Raw genomic sequence first — 25,696 nt, 5'->3', positions numbered from 1 at the left:
CCTGCAGGCATTTTTCAAACCCATTCATTCGAATGGGTTTGGAAAGTGTCCCACTGTGAGCGTTTTGTGCTCTCCGCGGCAAAACTGTTTGTGTCTGGTTAAAAAAAAATAAAAATAAAACAAAGTCGGACATGCAGGACTTTGTGTCCAGTTAAAAAAAAAAAAAAAAAAGTTTAGCTGCGGAGAACACAAAACACTCATAGGCGATCATGACTGTGCACTGTCTGTCAGGTTTCCGTCTTCTGTCGGCAGAAGACGGAAACCTGGAAACAGAGATCAGGCGCTGGTGTGAACCCAGTGTAACACAAACTGTCAGGTTTTTTTTAACGGACACCCATTGACTGAGGGGGCGTTCACACTTGCGTCGCTGTCCACCGGCTGTAATTCCACCTAAATTGCAGGAAAAACTGCTTGGGAACAGCTTGCTTACGGTCAGTTTAAAAACCCATTCATTTGAATGGGTTTTTAAAGTCGCCTGTGTCCATATACATTCTTTCAAGTAGCAAATTGTGGAAGTCCTGCATGTTCGACTTTGTTTCCATGCTAACCCCCCCCCCAAAAAAAAAAAAAAAAAAAAAAAGAAATGTTTCATAGCAGAGAGGCCGCATATGGACCTCGGCAGTTTGCTTTATAACCGTATAATCCAGCCTCCCTTCTATGCAGGATTAACCAGGTAGGTACATTGGGGAAATATTAGAATTAGTGAATTCTAGATAATTCCAGTGTTGTAAAATTTCATTCTAGCTAACTAAAGGAATAACAATCCATATTTAGAATACAGTCTTATATACAACTTCAAACCTTCACAGCAAATACAATTTTTATTATCATGAACCATGATAAAAAGTTGCCTTTCTGTGAAATAAAATGCACTGAGCAAACTTGCAACCCGTGTATTCTTCCTACCATAGATTGTACTCCATATATGGAAAACTCAAGTCCAGTATAATGTACCTGGTGAAAGTCAAGAGGCATGAATAGGTATTTTTAACCCTGGAATACATTTGAAGGGAGAACAAGGTTCTCTTGGAGGAAAGATGTTAATGTGCCTAAGCTTTCACAGCTGGATGAAGGACAGTTTCCAATGTGAACACAATTTGGCTGATCATTAAGTTTGACATTGACTGATGAATACTGTGTGCCACAGTGACCACCTGCACAGTGCAAAGCCTTGATAAACACAATGAAATGTGTTCCAGGAACAGGAATGGAAACGTACCAAAGTTTATTCAGGTCAGCTAACTATATACCAATGAGGAAATCGTGTGCAATTGTATACCAGAAATACACAAGAATCATGTTGTTTTTTTGTTATGATTATTCTTGTCTACAATCTTTAATATTTTAGGAGAGTGAAAGTGTGATATTTCTATGGTATGTTGAAACCTGAGAAGTGGAATAAGTTATTATTTGAAGCAACCACTTAAGGCTTTGGCCTTCCGTACACTACAACTTAGTTTTATTCCATTGATTTGTTTTAAAAGTCCTAGCTTTTTATTTTCAATTCTATTGTTGGAGCGGTTTTTTGTGTATTTTTGTGAGACGAGTTGTATTTTTTGGTGACATCATTTCGAGGTGATAAGTTATTGCCTTTATTATCTCTTTATTGGGTTGGGATGTTTTTAGTTTTGTCCCATACAGCATAAATAACATGTTATATTACTAATCAGTACTATAATGATGGTAATTTATATATTTTCTATGATTTGCAATTATTATATAATACAAACATGTTGAGAAAAATCCTTTGCCTTTGTATCAGGATTGGATATTAACAGGTGAGAAACCCCTCACCATCCCCTTGCATCTCTAACAATTCACTTTAAGAAAAAAAAAAGAGGAATAAATAATGTATCAGTTTTAATGCAGGTTGGTATGGGTGCAGAGATACCAATAGAGATGAGCGAACAGTGTTCTATCGAACTCATGTTCGATCGGATATTAGGCTGTTCGGCATGTTCGAATCGAATCGAACACCGCGTGGTAAAGTGCGCCATTACTCGATTCCCCTCCCACCTTCCCTGGCGCCTTTTTTTGCTCCAATAACAGCGCAGGGTAGGTGGGACAGGAACTACGACACCGGTGACGTTGAAAAAAGTAGGCAAAACCCATTGGCTGCCGAAAACATGTGACCTCTAATTTAAAAGAACAGCGCCGCCCAGGTTCGCGTCATTCTGAGCTTGCAATTCACCGAGGACGGAGGTTTCCGTCCAGCTAGCTAGGGCTTAGATTCTGGGTAGGCAGGGACAGGCTAGGATAGGAAGGAGAAGACAACCAACAGCTCTTGTAAGAGCTAAATTCCAGGGAGAAGCTTGTCAGTGTAACGTGGCACTGACGGGCTCAATCGCCGCAACCCAGCTTTCCCAGGATCCTGAATGGAATACACTGTCAGTGTATTCCCGTATACCCGATATATACCCCGATACCCGTTCCAACGGTGTGCCCCCCCACCTTCACCCCAGAAATACCCTGCAAGTCCCCTAGCAATAGAATTGGGGCTATATACACCCACAATTTTTACTACTGGTATACAGTGCCATTGTCTGACTGGGAATTCAAAGAATATATTGGGAATACAAATACCCTCATTTCTTGCTACTGCCATATAGTGCCAGTTTCTGACTGGTAATTCAAAGAATATATTGGGGTTACGTGCACCCACAATTTTTACTACTGGTATACAGTGCCATTGTCTGACTGGGAATTCAAAGAATATATTGGGAATACAAATACCCTCATTTCTTGCTACTGCCATATAGTGCCAGTGTCTGACTGGGAATTCAAAGAATATATTGGGGTTACGTGCACCCACAATTTTTACTACTGGTATACAGTGCCATTGTCTGACTGGGAATTCAAAGAATATATTGGGAATACAAATACCCTCATTTCTTGCTACTGCCATATAGTGCCAGTGTCTGACTGGGAATTCAAAGAATATATTGGGGTTACGTGCACCCACAATTTTTACTACTGGTATACAGTGCCATTGTCTGACTGGGAATTCAAAGAATATATTGGGAATACAAATACCCTCATTTCTTGCTACTGCCATATAGTGCCAGTGTCTGACTGGTAATTCAAAGAATATATTGGGGTTACGTGCACCCACAATTTTTACTACTGGTATACAGTGCCATTGTCTGACTGGGAATTCAAAGAATATATTGGGAATACAAATACCCTCATTTCTTGCTACTGCCATATAGTGCCAGTGTCTGACTGGGAATTCAAAGAATATATTGGGGTTACGTGCACCCACAATTTTTACTACTGGTATACAGTGCCATTGTCTGACTGGGAATTCAAAGAATATATTGGGGTTATAAATACCCTCATTTCTTGCTACTGCCATATAGTGCCAGTTTCTGACTGGTAATTCAAAGAATATATTGGGGTTACGTGCACCCACAATTTTTACTACTGGTATACAGTGCCATTGTCTGACTGGGAATTCAAAGAGTATATTGGGAATACAAATACCCTCATTTCTTGCTACTGCCATATAGTGCCAGTTTCTGACTGGTAATTCAAAGAATATATTGGGGTTACGTGCACCCACAATTTTTACTACTGGTATACAGTGCCATTGTCTGACTGGGAATTCAAAGAATATATTGGGGTTATAAATACCCTCATTTCTTGCTACTGCCATATAGTGCCAGTTTCTGACTGGTAATTCAAAGAATATATTGGGGTTACGTGCACCCACAATTTTTACTACTGGTATACAGTGCCATTGTTTGACTGGGAATTCAAAGAGTATATTGGGAATACAAATACCCTCATTTCTTGCTACTGCCATATAGTGCCAGTTTCTGACTGGGAATTCAAAGAATATATTGGGGTTACGTGCACCCACAATTTTTACTACTGGTATACAGTGCCATTGTCTGACTGGGAATTCAAAGAATATATTGGGGTTATAAATACCCTCATTTCTTGCTACTGCCATATAGTGCCAGTTTCTGACTGGTAATTCAAAGAATATATTGGGGTTACGTGCACCCACAATTTTTACTACTGGTATACAGTGCCATTGTCTGACTGGGAATTCAAAGAATATATTGGGGTTATAAATACCCTCATTTCTTGCTACTGCCATATAGTGCCAGTGTCTGACTGGGAATTCAAAGAATATATTGGGGTTACGTGCACCCACAATTTTTACTACTGGTATACAGTGCCATTGTCTGACTGGGAATTCAAAGAATATATTGGGGTTATAAATACCCTCATTTCTTGCTACTGCCATATAGTGCCAGTTTCTGACTGGTAATTCAAAGAATATATTGGGGTTACGTGCACCCACAATTTTTACTACTGGTATACAGTGCCATTGTCTGACTGGGAATTCAAAGAGTATATTGGGAATACAAATACCCTCATTTCTTGCTACTGCCATATAGTGCCAGTTTCTGACTGGGAATTCAAAGAATATATTGGGGTTACGTGCACCCACAATTTTTACTACTGGTATACAGTGCCATTGTCTGACTGGGAATTCAAAGAATATATTGGGGTTATAAATACCCTCATTTCTTGCTACTGCCATATAGTGCCAGTTTCTGACTGGTAATTCAAAGAATATATTGGGGTTACGTGCACCCACAATTTTTACTACTGGTATACAGTGCCATTGTCTGACTGGGAATTCAAAGAGTATATTGGGAATACAAATACCCTCATTTCTTGCTACTGCCATATAGTGCCAGTTTCTGACTGGTAATTCAAAGAATATATTGGGGTTACGTGCACCCACAATTTTTACTACTGGTATACAGTGCCATTGTCTGACTGGGAATTCAAAGAATATATTGGGGTTATAAATACCCTCATTTCTTGCTACTGCCATATAGTGCCAGTGTCTGACTGGGAATTCAAAGAATATATTGGGGTTACGTGCACCCACAATTTTTACTACTGGTATACAGTGCCAATTTCTAACTAGGAATTCAAAATGCGCAAGGCTCCCGGAAAGGGACGTGGACGAGGCCGTGGGCGAGGTCGGGGGAATGGTTCTGGGGAGCAAGGTAGCAGTGAAGCCACAGGGCGTCCCGTGCCTACTCCTGTGGGGCAGCAAGCATTGCGCCACTCCACAGTGCCAGGGTTGCTTGCCACATTAACTAAACTGCAGGGTACAAACCTTAGTAGGCCCGAGAACCAGGAACAGGTCTTGCAATGGCTGTCAGAGAACGCTTACAGCACATTGTCCAGCAGCCAGTCAGACTCTGCCTCCTCTCCTCCTATTACCCAACAGTCTTGTCTTCCTTCCTCCCAAAATTCCGAAGCTTTACAGAACAATAACCCAAACTGTCCCTGCTCCCCAGAGCTGTTCTCCGCTCCTTTCATTGTCCCTCAACCTGCCTCTCCACGTCACGATTCCACGAACCTAACAGAGGAGCATCTGTGTCCAGATGCTCAAACACTAGAGTCTCCTCCATCTCCGTTCGATTTGGTGGTGGATGACCAGCAACCCACCCTCATCGACGATGATGTGACGCAGTTGCCGTCAGGGCATCCAGTTGACCGGCGCATTGTGCGGGAGGAGGAGATGAGACAGGAGTTGGAAGAGGAAGTGGTGGATGATGAGGACACTGACCCGACCTGGACAGGGGGGATGTCAAGCGGGGAAAGTAGTGTGGATGTTGAGGCAGGTGCAGCACCAAAAAGGGTAGCTAGAGGCAGAGGCAGAGGTCAGCAGCTTAGGCGAAGCCAGGCCACACCCGGAATCTCCCAAGATGTTCCAGTTCGTACCCAGCCCCGAAAAACTCCCACCTCGAGGGCACGTTTCTCGAAGGTGTGGAGTTTTTTCAAGGAATGCGCCGAGGACAGATATAGTGTTGTCTGCACAATTTGCCTCTCGAAATTGATTAGGGGCTCTGAGAAGAGCAACCTGTCCACCACTTCAATGCGCCGTCATTTGGAATCCAAGCACTGGAATCAGTGGCAGGCAGCAACGGCAGGACAAAGGCCGCCTGCCGTTCACGCCACTGCCACTGCCACTGCCTCTGCCACTGCCTCTGCCTCTGCCACTGCCACTGCTGACTGTGCTGGCGATGCACTCCAGAGGACGAGCCAGGACACCACTTCATCTGCCTCCGCCACTTTGTTGACTTCTACCTCATCCTCCCCTGGTCCTGTCTTATCTCCTTCTCCTGCACCATCAAAGGCACCATCAGGCGTTTCTTTACAACAACCCACCATCTCTCAGACATTGGAGCGGCGGCAGAAATACACTGCTAACCACCCACACGCGCAAGCCTTGAACGCCAACATCGCTAAACTGCTGGCCCAGGAGATGTTGGCGTTCCGGCTTGTTGAAACTCCCGCCTTCCTGGACCTGATGGCAACTGCGGCACCTCGCTATGCCGTCCCTAGCCGTCACTACTTCTCCCGGTGTGCCGTCCCCGCCTTGCACCAGCACGTGTCACTCAACATCAGGCGGGCCCTTAGTTCCGCGCTTTGCACAAAGGTCCACTTGACCACCGACGCGTGGACAAGTGCATGCGGACAGGGACGCTACATTTCACTGACGGCACACTGGGTGAATGTAGTTGAGGCTGGGACTGCTTCCCAAACTGGCCCGGTGTACCTCGTCTCCCCGCCTAACATTCCTGGCAGGGACACGAGAAGAACACCCCCCTCCTCCTCCTCCTCTACCGCCTCCTCCTCCGCCACCGCCTCCTCCTCCGCCACCGCCTCCTCCTCCGCTGTTAGATTGACCCCAGCTACGAGTTGGAAACGTTGCAGCACTGGCGTTGGTAGACGTCAGCAGGCTGTGCTGAAGCTGATCAGCTTGGGGGACAGACAGCACACTGCCTCCGAGGTGAGGGATGCCCTCCTCGATGAGACGGCAATATGGTTTGAGCCGCTGCACCTGGGCCCAGGCATGGTCGTTTGTGATAACGGCCGGAACCTGGTAGCAGCTCTGGAGCTTGCCGGACTCCAACATGGTCCATGCCTGGCCCACGTCTTCAACCTAGTGGTGCAACGTTTCCTAAAGAGCTACCCCAATGTTCCAGAGCTACTGGTGAAAGTGCGGCGCATGTGCGCCCACTTTCGCAAGTCGACAGTAGCCGCTGCTAGCTTAAAATCTCTCCAGCAACGCCTGCATGTGCCACAACACCGGCTTTTGTGCGACGTCCCCACACGCTGGAACTCAACGTTTCAGATGTTGAATAGAGTGGTTGAGCAGCAGAGACCTTTGATGGAATACCAGCTACAAAACCCTAGGGTGCCACAAAGTCAGCTGCCTCAGTTTCACATCCATGAGTGGCCATGGATGAGAGACCTTTGTGACATCCTACGGGTCTTTGAGGAGTCCACAAGGAGGGTGAGCTCTGAGGATGCGATGGTGAGCCTTACAATCCCGCTCTTGTGTGTTCTGAGAGAATCCCTGATTGACATCAGGGATAACTCAGATCACACAGAGGAGTTAGGGATAGCATCCGATCCGTCACAGCTGGAGAGTAGGTCCACACATCTGTCCGCTTCACTGCGTTTAATGGAGGAGGAGGAGGAGGAGGAGGAGGAGGAAGAAGAGTTGTCCGATGATGTGATGGTGATACAGGAGGCTTCCGGGCAACTTCGAATCGTCCCATTGTTGCAGCGCGGATGGGTAGACATGGAGGATGAGGAGGAAATGGAGATTGAACTTTCCGGTGGGGCCAGAGGAGTCATGCCAACTAACACTGTGGCAGACATGGCTGAGTTCATGTTGGGGTGCTTTACAACCGACAAGCGTATTGTCAAAATCATGGAGGACAACCAGTACTGGATCTTTGCTATCCTTGACCCCCGGTATAAAAACAACATCTCGTCTTTTATTCCGGTAGAGGGGAGGGCCAATCGCATCAATGCTTGCCACAGGCAATTGGTGCAGAATATGATGGAGATGTTTCCAGCATGTGACGTTGGCGGCAGGGAGGGCAGTTCCTCCAGTAGGCAACCAAGTTCTCACCGGTCCACACAAACGAGGGGCACACTGTCTAAGGTCTGGGACACCTTGATGGCACCCCCTCGCCAAAGTGCCGCCACGGAGGGTCCTAGTGTCACCAGGCGTGAGAAGTATAGGCGCATGTTGCGGGAATACCTTTCCGACCACAGCCCTGTCCTCTCCGACCCCTCTGCGCCCTACACGTATTGGGTGTCGAAGTTGGACCTGTGGCTTGAACTTGCCCTATATGCCTTGGAGGTGCTGTCCTGTCCTGCCGCCAGCGTCCTATCTGAGAGGGTGTTCAGTGCAGCCGGTGGCATCATCACTGACAAGCGCACCCGTCTGTCAGCTGAGAGTGCCGACCGGCTCACTTTGATAAAAATGAACCACCACTGGATAGAGCCTTCATTTTTGTGCCCACCTGTGTAAAGCACCCCAACATGAAACTCCATGTCTGTACTCAACCTCTCCAATTCCTCCGCATCCTCATACTCATCCACCATAAGCGTTGCACAATTCTGCTAATACTAGGCTCCCTCCACCCTGATTTCCCCCAACTCTGCTGGTTAGAGGCTCCCTCCACCCTGATTTCCACCAACTCTGCTGGTTAGAGGCTCCTTCCACCATGAATTTGCCCAAACTGGGCTGTTTAGAGGCTCCCTCCACCATGAATTGGTCCAAACTGGGCTGGTTAGAGGCTCCCTCCACCATTAATTGGTCCAAACTGGGCTGGTTAGAGGCTCCCTCCACCATGAATTTGCCCAAACTGGGCTGGTTAGAGGCTCCCTCCACCATGAATTTGCCCAAACTGGGCTGTTTAGAGGCTCCCTCCACCATGAATTGGTCCAAACTGGGTTTTTTAGAGGCTCCCTCCACCATGAATTGGTCCAAACTGGGCTGGTTAGAGGCTCCCTCCACCATGAATTGGTCCAAACTGGGCTGGTTAGAGGCTCCCTCCACCATTAATTGGTCCAAACTGGGCTGGTTAGAGGCTCCCTCCACCATTAATTGGTCCAAACTGGGCTGGTTAGAGGCTCCCTCCACCATGAATTTGCCCAAACTGGGCTGTTTAGAGGCTCCCTCCACCATGAATTTGCCCAAACTGGGCTGGTTAGAGGCTCCCTCCACCATGAATTGGTCCAAACTGGGGTTTTTAGAGGCTCCCTCCACCATGAATTGGTCCAAACTTGGCTGTTTAGAGGCTCCCTCCACCATGAATTGGTCCAAACTGGGGTGGTTAGAGGCTCCCTCCACCATTAATTGGTCCAAACTGGGCTGGTTAGAGGCTCCCTCCACCATTAATTGGTCCAAACTGGGCTGGTTAGAGGCTCCCTCCACCATGAATTTGCCCAAACTGGGCTGTTTAGAGGCTCCCTCCACCATGAATTTGCCCAAACTGGGCTGGTTAGAGGCTCCCTCCACCATGAATTGGTCCAAACGGGTTTTTAGAGGCTCCCTTCACCATGAATTGGTCCAAACTTGGCTGTTTAGAGGCTCCCTCCACCATGAATTGGTCCAGACTGGGGTGGTTAGAGGCTCCCTCCACCATTAATTGGTCCAAACTGGGCTGGTTAGAGGCTCCCTCCACCATTAATTGGTCCAAACTGGGCTGGTTAGAGGCTCCCTCCACCATGAATTGGTCCAAACTGGGTTTTTTAGAGGCTCCCTCCACCATGAATTTGCCCAAACTGGGCTGTTTAGAGGCTCCCTCCACCATGAATTGGTCCAAACTGGGTTTTTTAGAGGCTCCCTCCACCATGAATTGGTCCAAACTGGGTTTTTTAGAGGCTCCCTCCACCATGAATTGGTCCAAACTGGGGTGGTTAGAGGCTCCCTCCACCATTAATTGGTCCAAACTGGGCTGGTTAGAGGCTCCCTCCACCATTAATTGGTCCAAACTGGGCTGGTTAGAGGCTCCCTCCACCATGAATTGGTCCAAACTGGGTTTTTTAGAGGCTCCCTCCACCATGAATTTGCCCAAACTGGGCTGTTTAGAGGCTCCCTCCACCATGAATTGGTCCAAACTGGGTTTTTTAGAGGCTCCCTCCACCATGAATTGGTCCAAACTGGGTTTTTTAGAGGCTCCCTCCACCATGAATTGGTCCAAACTGGGGTGGTTAGAGGCTCCCTCCACCATTAATTGGTCCAAACTGGGCTGGTTAGAGGCTCCCTCCACCATTAATTGGTCCAAACTGGGCTGGTTAGAGGCTCCCTCCACCATTAATTGGTCCAAACTGGGCTGGTTAGAGGCTCCCTCCACCATGAATTGGTCCAAACTGGGTTTTTTAGAGGCTCCCTCCACCATGAATTTGCCCAAACTGGGCTGTTTAGAGGCTCCCTCCACCATGAATTGGTCCAAACTGGGTTTTTTAGAGGCTCCCTCCACCATGAATTGGTCCAAACTGGGCTGGTTAGAGGCTCCCTCCACCATGAATTGGTCCAAACTGGGGTGGTTAGAGGCTCCCTCCACCATTAATTGGTCCAAACTGGGCTGGTTAGAGGCTCCCTCCACCATTAATTGGTCCAAACTGGGCTGGTTAGAGGCTCCCTCCACCATTAATTGGTCCAAACTGGGCTGGTTAGAGGCTCCCTCCACCATGAATTTGCCCAAACTGGGCTGTTTAGAGGCTCCCTCCACCATGAATTTGCCCAAACTGGGCTGGTTAGAGGCTCCCTCCACCATGAATTGGTCCAAACTGGGGTTTTTAGAGGCTCCCTCCACCATGAATTGGTCCAAACTTGGCTGTTTAGAGGCTCCCTCCACCATTAATTGGTCCAAACTGGGCTGGTTAGAGGCTCCCTCCACCATGAATTGGTCCAAACTGGGTTTTTTAGAGGCTCCCTCCACCATGAATTTGCCCAAACTGGGCTGTTTAGAGGCTCCCTTCACCATGAATTTGCCCAAACTGGGCTGGTTAGAGGCTCCCTCCACCATGAATTGGTCCAAACTGGGGTTTTTAGAGGCTCCCTCCACCATTAATTGGTCCAAACTTGGCTGTTTAGAGGCTCCCTCCACCATGAATTGGTCCAAACTGGGGTGGTTAGAGGCTCCCTCCACCATTAATTGGTCCAAACTGGGCTGGTTAGAGGCTCCCTCCACCATTAATTGGTCCAAACTGGGCTGGTTAGAGGCTCCCTCCACCATGAATTGGTCCAAACTGGGTTTTTTAGAGGCTCCCTCCACCATGAATTTGCCCAAACTGGGCTGTTTAGAGGCTCCCTCCACCATGAATTGGTCCAAACTGGGCTGGTTAGAGGCTCCCTCCACCATGAATTTCCCAAAACTTGGCTGTTTAGAGGCTCCCTCCACCATTAATTGGTCCAAACTGGGCTGGTTAGAGGCTCCCTCCACCATGAATTGGTCCAAACTGGGGTTTTTAGAGGCTCCCTCCACCATGAATTGGTCCAAACTGGGGTTTTTAGAGGCTCCCTCCACCATGAATTGGTCCAAACTTGGCTGTTTAGAGGCTCCCTCCACCATTAATTGGTCCAAACTGGGCTGGTTAGAGGCTCCCTCCACCATGAATTGGTCCAAACTGGGTTTTTTAGAGGCTCCCTCCACCATGAATTTGCCCAAACTGGGCTGTTTAGAGGCTCCCTTCACCATGAATTTGCCCAAACTGGGCTGGTTAGAGGCTCCCTCCACCATGAATTGGTCCAAACTGGGGTTTTTAGAGGCTCCCTCCACCATTAATTGGTCCAAACTTGGCTGTTTAGAGGCTCCCTCCACCATGAATTGGTCCAAACTGGGGTGGTTAGAGGCTCCCTCCACCATTAATTGGTCCAAACTGGGCTGGTTAGAGGCTCCCTCCACCATTAATTGGTCCAAACTGGGCTGGTTAGAGGCTCCCTCCACCATGAATTGGTCCAAACTGGGTTTTTTAGAGGCTCCCTCCACCATGAATTTGCCCAAACTGGGCTGTTTAGAGGCTCCCTCCACCATGAATTGGTCCAAACTGGGCTGGTTAGAGGCTCCCTCCACCATGAATTTCCCAAAACTTGGCTGTTTAGAGGCTCCCTCCACCATTAATTGGTCCAAACTGGGCTGGTTAGAGGCTCCCTCCACCATGAATTGGTCCAAACTGGGGTTTTTAGAGGCTCCCTCCACCATGAATTGGTCCAAACTTGGCTGTTTAGAGGCTCCCTCCACCATGAATTGGTCCAAACTGGGGTGGTTAGAGGCTCCCTCCACCATTAATTGGTCCAAACTGGGCTGGTTAGAGGCTCCCTCCACCATTAATTGGTCCAAACTGGGCTGGTTAGAGGCTCCCTCCACCATGAATTTGCCCAAACTGGGCTGTTTAGAGGCTCCCTCCACCATGAATTTGCCCAAACTGGGCTGGTTAGAGGCTCCTTCCACCATGAATTGGTCCAAACGGGTTTTTAGAGGCTCCCTTCACCATGAATTGGTCCAAACTTGGCTGTTTAGAGGCTCCCTCCACCATGAATTGGTCCAAACTGGGTTTTTTAGAGGCTCCCTCCACCATGAATTTGCCCAAACTGGGCTGTTTAGAGGTTCCCTCCACCATGAATTTGCCCAAACTGGGCTGGTTAGAGGCTCCCTCCACCATGAATTGGTCCAAACTGGGGTTTTTAGAGGCTCCCTCCACCATGAATTGGTCCAAACTTGGCTGTTTAGAGGCTCCCTCCACCATGAATTGGTCCAAACTGGGGTGGTTAGAGGCTCCCTCCACCATTAATTGGTCCAAACTGGGCTGGTTAGAGGCTCCCTCCACCATTAATTGGTCCAAACTGGGCTGGTTAGAGGCTCCCTCTACCATTAATTGGTCCAAACTGGGCTGGTTAGAGGCTCCCTCCACCATGAATTGGTCCAAACTGGGTTTTTTAGAGGCTCCCTCCACCATGAATTTGCCCAAACTGGGCTGTTTAGAGGCTCCCTCCACCATGAATTGGTCCAAACTGGGTTTTTTAGAGGCTCCCTCCACCATGAATTGGTCCAAACTGGGTTTTTTAGAGGCTCCCTCCACCATGAATTGGTCCAAACTGGGGTGGTTAGAGGCTCCCTCCACCATTAATTGGTCCAAACTGGGCTGGTTAGAGGCTCCCTCCACCATTAATTGGTCCAAACTGGGCTGGTTAGAGGCTCCCTCCACCATTAATTGGTCCAAACTGGGCTGGTTAGAGGCTCCCTCCACCATGAATTGGTCCAAACTGGGTTTTTTAGAGGCTCCCTCCACCATGAATTGGTCCAAACTGGGCTGGTTAGAGGCTCCCTCCACCATGAATTTCCCAAAACTTGGCTGTTTAGAGGCTCCCTCCACCATTAATTGGTCCAAACTGGGCTGGTTAGAGGCTCCCTCCACCATGAATTGGTCCAAACTGGGGTTTTTAGAGGCTCCCTCCACCATGAATTGGTCCAAACTGGGCTGGTTAGAGGCTCCCTCCACCATTAATTGGTCCAAACTGGGCTGGTTAGAGGCTCCCTCCACCATGAATTTGCCCAAACTGGGCTGTTTAGAGGTTCCCTCCACCATGAATTTGCCCAAACTGGGCTGGTTAGAGGCTCCCTCCACCATGAATTGGTCCAAACTGGGCTGGTTAGAGGCTCCCTCCACCATGAATTGGTCCAAACTGGGTTTTTTAGAGGCTCCCTCCACCATGAATTTGCCCAAACTGGGCTGTTTAGAGGCTCCCTCCACCATGAATTGGTCCAAACTGGGGTGGTTAGAGGCTCCCTCCACCATTAATTGGTCCAAACTGGGCTGGTTAGAGGCTCCCTCCACCATTAATTGGTCCAAACTGGGCTGGTTAGAGGCTCCCTCCACCATGAATTTGCCCAAACTGGGCTGGTTAGAGGCTCCCTCCACCATGAATTGGTCCAAACTGGGTTTTTTAGAGGCTCCCTCCACCATGAATTTGCCCAAACTGGGCTGGTTAGAGGCTCCCTCCACCATGAATTGGTCCAAACTGGGGTTTTTAGAGGCTCCCTCCACCATGAATTTGCCCAAACTCTGCTGGTTAGAGGCTCAATCCACCCTGATTTTCAAAACAAATGTTGGTGCCAACCTCAACTTACTACAAGGGCCAAATTCACTGCTGGTGACAAGCTCTCCTCACTGCAAGTGCCAAATACACATGTTTCAAGGTGTTTTCCTACTGTCAGAGAGGTGGTATTGAGTGTGTAAAGTGTGTAGTTGTTAGGCTGTGATGTTGGGGTAATAGAGGGTCTTTGGTGTGTTAGATGCCCCCAGACATGCTTCCCCTGCTGTCCCAGTGTCATTCCAGAGGTGTTGGCATCATTTCCTGGGGTGTCATAGTGGACTTGGTGACCCTCCAGACACGGATTTGGGTTTCCCCCTTAACGAGTATCTGTTCCCCATAGACTATAATGGGGTTCGAAACCCGTTCGAACACACGAACATTGAGCGGCTGTTCGAATCGAATTTCGAACCTCGAACATTTTAGTGTTCGCTCATCTCTAGATACCAAGTATGTAGTATTTAATTTTTTTTACATAATTTTTAAATGGGGAAAGAGCAATTTTTTGTTTATTTTAAAATTCATTTTTTAAATACTTTGTTTCTGGGGGAACAGTTTGTTCAGTGTCTACTCTGGAGGGGTCATCCTACCTAAGGTTTTCACTGAGACCTGTGATTGGAACTTAGCAGTCATGTGGGGTGCACCAACATCAGGGTTCAACGTTTTTATATCTATGTACCCACGAGACTACTGGAATACTGACCTCTAGAAAAGAAGCTGTGTTCTGATCTTGTGTATGTCCGGTCAGTTATATAGTTAGTATGGTTGAAAAAAGAAACTTGTCCATCAAGTTAAACCAGGGAATGGGAAACGTCATGACATTCTAAACATTTCTATGACCATAAATACAATTTTCTTTAAAAGACATCTATTGATTTTTATTGAAGCTGTCAGCTGTTGCCGCTGTGACCAGCTCCTGGGGTAGGCTATTCCACAGATTCACAGTCCTTAGTGGAGAAGCCTTGTCAGCTCTTGAAATTAAACCCTTTTTTTTTTTTTTTTTCTCCAGATGGAGTGTCTTTTGAGGGAATTTTACATGGAACAGCTTTGTCCCATATTTTTTGTATGGGTAATTAAGAGGAAATATGATAAACCTATATAAATATATTAAACACCTCTTCTCCAGACTCAACAGATTTAACTCCGTTGGCCTTTTAGCCTCTCCTGTTGAACCTTTTCCAACTCTAGGACATCCTTTATATGTACTGATGCCCAGAACTGAACGGTATAATCCAGATGGGGCCTCACCAATGACGTGTAAATTGGTAATATTACTTCCCTGTACCTCTGTAACAAGGCTGGGCAAGATGCAAAACTTTTTTTGAACGAGTAGAAAATGGTACAACTGAGAAACTTCAGCAACAGAATGATGGTGATGATAAAACTTGTGCATACAGTTGTAGATTCCAACATTGTTGTCTTGAAAAGAAACCATTCTAGGAAAACATATCCTCATTGTTGTAGTAGAGGTTGAATCTTCACCTCTCAAATAATATTGAGTGACATAAACATGAAAATATCCACTAATAGGATTGAGCCTGAAGAAACGGCGTCCTCTAAATAAAGTTTAAAAAGAAATGCATTGCTAGTTTTTAAATGTAATTATCCAGGGGTTATGGTGGTGGGCAATGCCTTTTCCACTATATCACAAGACAAAAATGACAAAACATTGAAATATTTTGGTGTATATCTAGGAAACTCTCAAAGCTCCTTCTCATAGAGAACCTGTGGTGAATCCTCAAAAAGCAAATGGGCAAACAAAAACTGAAAATGTGAGAAAAGTAACCACGTTCTTTCAGCAGAAAAGCCAAAGCAGTACCAAAATTACTGTACCCACAGAGCACACCACAGTAATAATAAAAAAAAATTAGTTAGAGAAGCAGTGAAATGAATATGCTCAGATTCTTTTGTTGGGCACAGTTAAGGTTTATCCATGAGATCATATAGAGATCATACAAAGAAAAATATTACTTTTCAAAGACCTCATGATATTCAGTGTTCCCATGTCACTGCTGTGGCCACTCACATGTCTCAGGGCGGGTTCACATCTGTGTCTGGTCTCCGCTTTTGGGTTTCCGTCTTCTGCCAAGACAAACTGGACAGGAGACAGAAACCCGGTGGTCAGTTTTCAAACCCATTAACTTGAATGGGTTTTCAAAGTGACCGCCCGTGAGCATCTTGTGCCTCTCCGTGGTAAAACCGTTTTTTTTGTAACTGAACACAAAGTCCTGCATGTCCGACTTTGTGTCCAGTTAAAAAAAAACCAAAACAAAAAAAAAAACGGTTGACCCATGGAGAGGCACAAGACTCTCACAGTTTGAAAACCGACCGCCGAGTTTCCGTCTCCTGTTCAGTTTCTCTCAGCAGAAGATGGAAAACCGAAACCATAGACCAGGCGCAGGTGTGAACCTGCCCTCAGTGGTGACCCCGGATACATGACAGTGGGTTGTTTTGTTTTGGTTTCTTTTTGTCACTTCCCCTGAAGTGTCTGAAGAGATCCCTTGGTATAATAATTTACCACAATGCATGTTGTGGCACCCGTTTTCAGTTCATCAGAGACCAATCCCAATTTGGAATATTTAAGTTGAATCTAGTTCACTGTGAACCAATCACCTCATCTCTAGTTAATAGAGATGAGCGAGTAGTGTTCGATCGAGTAGGTGTTCGATCGAATACTACTGTATTCGAAATACTCGTACTCGATCGAACACTACTAGCTATTCGAAGTTTAAGGTTCGATGCAGAACCAGCGTTGATTGCCAGAATGCTATACATTCTGCCAATCAACGCTGGTTCTTCTCTTACCTTTCCGAAGTCTTCTCCGCGCTGCATCCCTGCGTCTTCTTCCGGGTGGAATTCACTCTGCCTAGGCATCCGGCCTAGGCAGAGCCAACTGCGCATGCGCGGACGGCTCTGCTCAGAGTGAATTCCACCCGGAAGAGGACGCGGGGACCCTGCGCCGGGAGAAGACTTCAAGCAGAATCCAGCCCGACCGTCACTCGTGGACTTGGAAAGTATGATTTTTATCGAATGTTGCCTACCCCTGAAACGAGCACTTCCCCCCCATAGACTATAATGGGGTTCGAAATCCGTTCGAACAGTGTGCAGCTGTTCAAATCGGATTTCGAACCTCGGACACTTTAGTGTTCACTCATCTCTACTAGTTAACTATGGATGATGGGAGTAAAAATTTAACCCTTACATTTACACTGTAATCTTTCTTAGATGTAATAACTTTACTGTAAGTGTTTTAGTATACTTATACTTTAACTTTTTGGGTTTTTCACATCTTATTCTGACAAGCTGTTTCTATATATGATTTTGATCAGTCTGCTCTGATAAAAAGAAAACTTTTAGTTGTAAGGTAAGTAAAGCATGTAGACCATCCATTCCCTAAGGGGTTATTAGATTGCAATTGCTGTTTCTATAGGTAATGGACCATGGAGTGAATTGTCTGAGGATCTATTTACATTGCATAGTAAAAGCCAAGTATGTGTGCTCTGCTTGCGGGCATAAAACATTTTGTATCCTGATTTAATTGGAAATTTTTAATACAATGTCCTTTACTCAAAAGCAGAGGACATAACTTTAGGAAGTAAATGTATTCCTGCGTCCTCCATCCTGTGGGAAATCTAAGCTTTGAAACCCATTTAGGCTAAAATAGCTAGCATAATGTGCAACATAAAACAATATTGGGGCAGATTTATTAAGAAAAAGTTGCATGAGTTTTAACCGGTTAAGGACCAGGCCCAGAAGTACATTAAGGACCGGGCCTCTTTTTTCAAAACTGACATGTCACTTTAAATGGCAATAACTTTGAGACGCTTTAACTTACACAAGTGATTTTGAAATTGTTTTTTCGTAACACATTATACTTCATGTTAGTGGTAAACACTAATCAATATTTTTGTATTTATTTATAAAAAAACTAGCAAATTTGATGGAAATTTGGAAAAAATTGCAATTTTCAAAATGTGAAATTCTCTGCTTTTCAGGCAGATAGTCATACCATCCAAATACATGAATAAATATTATCTCCCATATCTCTGCTTTATATCGGCATCATCTTTTGATCGTCTTTTAATTCATTTTGGATGTTACAAGGCTTACAAGTGTAACAGCAATTTTCCAGATTTACAAGAAAATTCCTCAAACTAATTTTTTAGGGACCACTTCAGTTCTGAAAGGAATTATAAAGACCTATATAATAGAAACCCCCATAAATCACCCCATTTTCAAAACTACACCCCTCAAATTATTCAAAACAGCATTTGGGATGTTTGTTAACCCTTTAAGCATTTCATAAGAATAAAAATAATATGGAGGTCAAATTTAGACATTTCATTTTTTTTCACTAATACATTCATTTAGACCTAAAATTAACACATTCACAAAGGGTTAAAGGAGAAAATGCATCTCACATTTTGTTATACAATTTCTCCCGTGCACAGAAATACCCCACATGTGGGTGTAAACTGATTTTTGGGCACACGGCAGTGCACGAAAGGGAAGGAGTGACACTGGGTGTTTGAACAGCATATTTTGCTGGAATAATTTTCAGGCACCATGTCACATTTGCAGAGCCCTTAGCGTACCAAAACAATGGAAACCCCCCAAAAGTGACCCCATTTTAGAATCTACACCCCTCACGGAATTCATCAAGGGGTATAGTGAGCATTTAGACCGTACAGTTGTTTCACAGATTTTACTAACATTGGAATGTGTAAAAGAAAAATTACTAAAATGTCACTTTATCCCCAAAGTTTTCATTTTCACAAGGGGTTAAAGGAGTAAAAGCCCCCCAAAGTTTGTTAAACAATTTATCCTGAACACGGCAATACCCCATATGTGGCCATATTCTGCTGTATGGGAACATGGCGGGGCTCAGAATGGAAGGAGCGCTATTTTGCTTTTGGATGGCAGATTTTGCTGGAATAATTTTTAGGTGCCATGTCGCATTTGCAGAGTCCCTACAGTACCAATACAGTGGAAACCCCCTAAAAGTGACCCCATTTTGGAAACTACACCCCCCACAAAACATATCAAAGGGTAGAGTGAGCATTTTGACCCTACAGCTGTTTCACAGATTTTATTAACATTGGGACATGAAAATGAAAATTTACTTTTTTTCCAACAAACTGTCAATTTAGCCCCAAATTTTTCATTTTCACAAGAGGATAAAGGAAAAAAAGCTCCCTAAAGTTCGTTACACAATTTCTCCTGAACACAGAAATGCCCCATATGTGGTAATAATCTACTGTATGGGAACATGGCGGGGCTCAGAATGGAAAGAGCGCTATTTGGCTTTTGAAGGGCAGATTCTGCTGGAATATTTTTCAGGTGCCATGTCGCATTTGCAGAGCCCCTAGTGTACCAATAAAGTGGAAACCCCCTAAAAGTGACCCCATTTTGGAAACTACACCCCTCATAGAATTTATCTAGGGGTTTGGTGAGCATTTTGGCCTCACAGCTGATTCACAGATTTTATTAACAATGGGACGCAAAAATGAAAAATTACTTTTTTTTCCAATTAATCGTCCATTTAGCGCCATATTTTTAATTTTGCAAGTAGCTGAAGAATTAAAAGCCCCCCAGAGTTTGTTACACAATTTCTTCTTAACACGGCAATACCCCATATGTGGCCATAATCTGCTGTATGGGTATACGGTGGGGCTCAGAATGGAAAGAGCGTTATTTGGCTTTTAGAAAGCAGATGTGGCTGGAATAGTTCTCAGGTGCCATGTCGCATTAGCTGAGCCCCTAAAGTATCAATACAATGGAAACCCCCCATTGTGACCCCATTTTAGAAACTACACAGGTGACAGTAAACTGGAATTCACCAAGAAGTGACCCCATTTTGTAGGGACAATTTTAGGGCCTCTGCAAATGTGATGTGGTGTCCAAAAACAAAGAATATAAATCTGCACTCCAAAAGCACATATCGCTCCTTCACATCTGCGCCCTGCTGGGTACCCAAATAGCGGTGTATGCCCACATGTATGACACTGGTGTACCCCGGATAACGGACTTAATGCCATATGTGGGTATAAATGGCTGTTTGGGCACAGCCGGGCACAGAAGGGAAGGAGCGCTATTTTGGTTTTTGGAGCACAGTTTGGTTTTAGGACACCATGCCACTTTTGCAAAGCCCCTGAATTGCCAATAAAGTGGAATCCGCAGACATGTCACCCCATTTTGGACACTAGCCCACTCATGGGATTTATCAAGTGGTGTAGCGAGCATTTTTAACCCCTGAGTGTTGCATTTATTTAGTTTCCAGAAATGAAATCACAGCTGATAATGAGAAGTTAAAAATGAAAAATTTCCAGAGATTCGCCATTTTAGTGCCCGATATGTTGTGCCCAACTTATGTCAGCAGAGACACTCCAAAAACTGGTAAGCGGGTATCCTGGGCACAACAGCTTTTAGAGCGTTCATCTCTGATACAAGGCGGGCACAACATATTACACACTGAAATGACGTATTCCTGGAAAAATGGTCATTTTCACCTTTCACAATCAGCTTCGTATTCATTTATGGATAATAAGTTATAGCAACACTTGGGGGTTAAAAATGCTCTCTGTTCCCCTGGAGAAATCCTTCAGGGGTGTAGTTTCCAAAATAAGGTCTCATATCAGGGGATTCCACTTTACTGGCGTTTCAGATCTACAAAAGTGTCATGGCATCCAAAAACCAAACCGTCTGTGCTCCAAAAACCCAATAACCCTTCTTCCCTTTTGCGTCCAGCTGTGCCCTAATATCAGTTTATACTCACATATGACATTACGTCCGATATAACGGGTACACCAGTGTCATACATGTGTCATAAACTGCAGTTTGGGCGCACAGCAGGGCGCAGAAGCGAAGGAGCGCGATGCGGCTTTTGGAGTACAGATTTTGATGTTTGGTATCTGGATGCCATGTCATGTTTGTAGAGCCTGTAAGGTACCAGAAAAGTGGATTCCCCAAAGGAGTGACCCCATTTTGAAAACTGCACCCCTCAAAGAATTTATCAGGGGGTGTAGTGAGTATTAGTATCCGGACGTGACTGCACAGCGGATGGCGAAGAGGGAATATATAAGCTGTGCGGAGAACATTGCAGACACCAAATTCCCTACTATGTCCCAGTAGCTCCTATGATTGGGGGAGTCACTCTGGGGGTCACTTTGGGGGTCACTTCTGGTGTTTTTTCGCTCATAAGCTGTAAATCTGGGGTGTCCCCTGATATTCGCTCGCACAGCTTATATATTCCCTTCCTGACGCAGCCAGTTGTGTTCTAATAATTTGGCGATTTTTGGGGGGTTTTGCCTTGACATTGCTAGATGCTATATTTTCTTTATTTTTCTGGTGACATGGCCATATAAGGGCTTGTTGTTTGCAGGATGAGATGCATTTTGTAATGGCACCATCTTTGGGTGCCTACAACTTACTGATTACATTTTATTAACTCTTTCTTGCTGGATTAAAAAAAAAAAAATCAATCCTGCATTGAGTTTTACATTTTAAATTTTTCGCCATGCAGCGTACAGCATAAGTAACATGTGTCCTTTATTCTGCGGGTCGGTACGGTTACGGCGATACCTCATTTATGTTATTTTTTTTATGCGATACTAAGTCTGCAGAACAAAAACACATTTGGGGACATAAATCAGTGATTTTTGCATCGCCATCTTCTGAGAGGCGTAACATTTTTATTTTTCGGTTGACAGTGTTGGTTGAGGGCTTATTTTTTGCGGGAAAATGTGCGCTTTTTATTGGCACTGTTGTGGGGTGAATATGACTTTTTGATCACTTTTTATAGCATATTTTGTAGGATGAGATGGCAAAAAATCATTATTTCCGGCGAGTTTTTTCCGTTTTTTTTTTCCGACGTTCACCGTGTACATTAAATATTATTTCAGTTTTATTGTACAGGTTGTTACGGACGCGGCGGTACCAAATATGCATTGCTTTTTTTAATTTTTAGTGCTTTTTTTTTTATATAATTCATTTTGTATAGAAAAAAGGGATTTTTGGACTTTAGAACTTTATTACTTTTTTCATACACTTTATTTTTTTTTTTTAACTTTTTTTTAACTTTTTCATGTGTCCCTTTAGGACACTTGAATCAGTTGATGCTTTGATGAAAGCATCAGCTGATTCTACACAGTAGCAGACAGGACACGAGCAGGACATGAGCCTGCTCGTGTCCTGTAAGCTGCAGAGGAAGTGAGACACATCGCTCACTTCCTCCACCGCCTGGCAGGATCACCAGGTATGTGGGGCTCCGGTAGTCTGGGGTCACTGGCCAGACCCCAGACTACCTTCTACTGACATCGGCACCCCCCGATCTCGCCGCGGGGGGTGCCGATCTGGTTAACCTGTCGGCGGATCCCTTTCGATCGCGCCGCGATGTTTGACGGCGCGATCGAAAGGGTTAACACGTCCAGTCGGACTCAGTTCCGACTGGACGTTATGGAGGAAGGGGTTAGGTGTTAGTAACACCTAACCCCTGTCCCCCCCGCACCCCTCCCCCCGCCAGAAAGGTACCTAAAGGCCGGACGTATTTCGGCAATAGTCCGGTCTTTAGGTACCAGCACATGAGGCCGTAAATTTACGTACGGCGGTCCTCATGTGGTTAATAAATTCCCTCTCCTCTCCACCCACTGTGGCAAAGGAAGGGAGCACAGAATGAAGGATTTGTCACACATTTTCACACCACTCTCCACTCCCTTCCCCACAAAATTGTCTTTTATATGGATTTTATATGAAATTTAAAGAAGAACTTTCACCACCAACTCCAAAACTTTCCACCCTTCAATAGGTGCAGCTCCACTGATTCTTTTTTCTAGCCGTCACATTCCTTAGCTATAATTTCTATTTCCGCGCAATTGGATTGGTCTCTCATGAGTTACACTGGTTAATTATAACAGACAATAAGTGTCAGGCAGCCATATTACAGTATGAATATACTCTGCTCCCTTCAGTTGCTGAGGGGTAGCATAGCGGCTTCGCACTGAATAGCTGGCAGATTGCGGTCCAAAGAACTAGAATCCCCTATCTTCCAACATCCCTGATCACTACCCCGATCGTGTACCTGTGGATTATCACCTTCTCCATTCTTTGTGTAATGGATCAGTGACATACAAGTTACTGGTTGTCAGTTTTCAGAGCTTGATCCCCTCCCAGTACCCTCCCACACTTTCCTAAGCCACAACAGGGGTGCATACGGTGCTCTGAAGGCATGTGAATGGCGGAGAAGAAAACAGAGAACAACAACCTGGAGCGGCAGCAGTTCTGTGCAGGTAAGGTTGAGCAATTTTTTTTTAGGCAGGATTGGAACCCGATCGTGATCGTCAAATTTACTCGATCGCCGATCGGGATCCGATCTTTTCCAATCCTGATTGCTGAACTCTACTGAACACTGATGTGAACTTTGCGTAAACTGTGTTTGGTCATTCTATACATACTTGTTCTTTTCCACTATTCTTCAATAAACTGAAAGTCCAAGCTGTGAAGTCAGTGAGAACAGAACCTTTTAAAATGTATTTTTTACTATAGAAACAGAAAATGATTTCTTTTTAGTCACATTTAGTACATATTATGTATTGAAATCTGGGGATGCTTTACAATTTTTTTTTTTTCCTACGGCATATGTGCTAGAAACATACATTGTTTCTCTTTATCAAGAGTGCTTAATATGTTCAGAATTCATGAACAAGGTATTATGTTTTTAGGAAAATGAGGAGGAAGACTCTAGATTATAGATCAACGAAACTGCAAACTGGTGAATGGTTTGAAGACCTAAAGGCAAAGCGTTTTTTGGAATACCCTAGTGCGTCAGATCTTCTACAGAGTGTTTTACATCAGGATGCCAAAGCTGGTAAACTTTTTAGAACCGTATGGCTTAGTAATGTACTGCATATATAAGCTTGGTAGTTTTTGTTTGAAAATACAAAGATCTATGTTTAACAATTCACCTATTTATTAACCCTTTAACGACCAAGGACATACTATTACTACTTTGATTGCATGAGGATGTATGGAGAGGGCTCAGGCAGGGGTGAACCTGGGCTTTCTGCCGCCTGAAGCGGACGTCAGAAAGCTGCCCCCCCCCCCCCCCAAGAAAGGGTCACAAGAAAGGGGCGGGGCCGAGCGCAAAGGGGGTGGGGCCGAACGGAGCTTGCGGCGTTTGCAGACAGAGAGCAGGCAGGGAGAGGACATGCTCTCTGCCTGAGTGTGAGGGGCGGCCGCTGGAGCAGCGCTGCGTCCAGCAGGGCCGCCCCAATACACCGCTCGCTTCCCGTGTCGGGCTGCAGACACTGTGACACTAAGCCAGGACAGCTTGTCCTGGACTGGCTTAGGTCAGCAAAAATGCCGCCCTCCTGAGGCCCTGGCATAGCGCCGCCTGAAGCGGTCGCTTCAGGTCGCCTCATGGGAGGTGCGGCGCTGGGCTCAGGAGCTGTTCTCCCTCCAGACATGGCAAACACACTTTAAATACCACAGTTAAATGCAACCGTGTCCTCTAAAATGCATAGTTGCCAAGGTGCCTCCATCTTTGTCCGAATGCCATGGAACAGAATGGAGGGCTGTGATTGTTGTCATGACAGCCAGGAGCTTATTGAAGGCCATAGGCCAGCGTTAGTCAACCTTTGGCATTCCAGCTGTTGTAAAGCTACAACTCCCAGCATGTATACTTGTTCTGCTGTTCTTGGAACAACTAAAAAAAGTGAATGGAGAATATTGGGAGTTGTAGTTTCATAGCAGCCATAGGCAGTATATAATAGAATATAATGTATTATATTATACAATAGTATAAAATCCCATACAGTGAGCATTGTAGTGGGGGGAAAAAATCAAAATAGCCAAATATTGTTTTTTTTTCCCAGCACTTTACCTTCTAAAAAAAAAAAATAATAAAAAGTGATCAAACCATCAGACCTTCCCCCCAAATGGTATCAATAGCATTGTCCTCTTGTCCCACATAAAAATACTTCACACCCAGCTCCATACATGCAAATATGAAAAAATTACAAGTGTCAGAACATGGCAACACAAAAAAAATTATATTTTTGTAAAGTTTTTCCTTTTTTAAAAGGTATCAAAACATTACAAATACTATATAACTTTGGCATTTCTGTGATCATACTGTTAGCGTTGTCATTTACCTTACCCCAGGACCGACCAGGTAGACCATATAATCAGATATTAAAGACAGACACACACGAGTTAGATTTCTGTGCGTCCGGACAGAGCTCTGCAAAGTTCTGCCCAGAATCAGTTTATTTTATAGTAAGTATTGTCATTGAGAATTAACCAATCCAAAAGTATATCAGAAATGAACCAATCAGATTAGATCAAAATTCCACCAATACAGTTATTGGACAATTTAGGATTGTTGACAATCATGTACTGACAGACTGGTCAAGCGTCATGCATAACCTGGCCAAAAATACATTCTTTTAGTATGTGATCAAGAAATTCTGGGACTTTTTCCCTACATCTGGCATCCATCATTGGTCTGCTAACCCCACCGTAAAAATGAAACCCATAAGAAAGTGGAGCAAATGCATTTTTTTTTTCCAATTCCACCTCATTCTGAGTTTTTCTACAGCTTCATATTACAGGATATTGAATGGTGCCATTACAAAGTACAATTTGTCCCGCGAACAATAAACTATCAAGCTCTTGGAAAGTGGGGTAATAAAAAACAGCGCAAATTGGCTTGGTCTTTTAAAGTGGTTAATATCAATGGGCTCCGGTTATTTTAAAAAACAA

This window comes from Leptodactylus fuscus, chromosome 3 (genome assembly GCF_031893055.1).
Source record: "Leptodactylus fuscus isolate aLepFus1 chromosome 3, aLepFus1.hap2, whole genome shotgun sequence".
NCBI classification, from domain to species: domain Eukaryota; kingdom Metazoa; phylum Chordata; class Amphibia; order Anura; family Leptodactylidae; genus Leptodactylus; species Leptodactylus fuscus.
Note: the sequence above shows the minus strand (reverse complement) of the source record.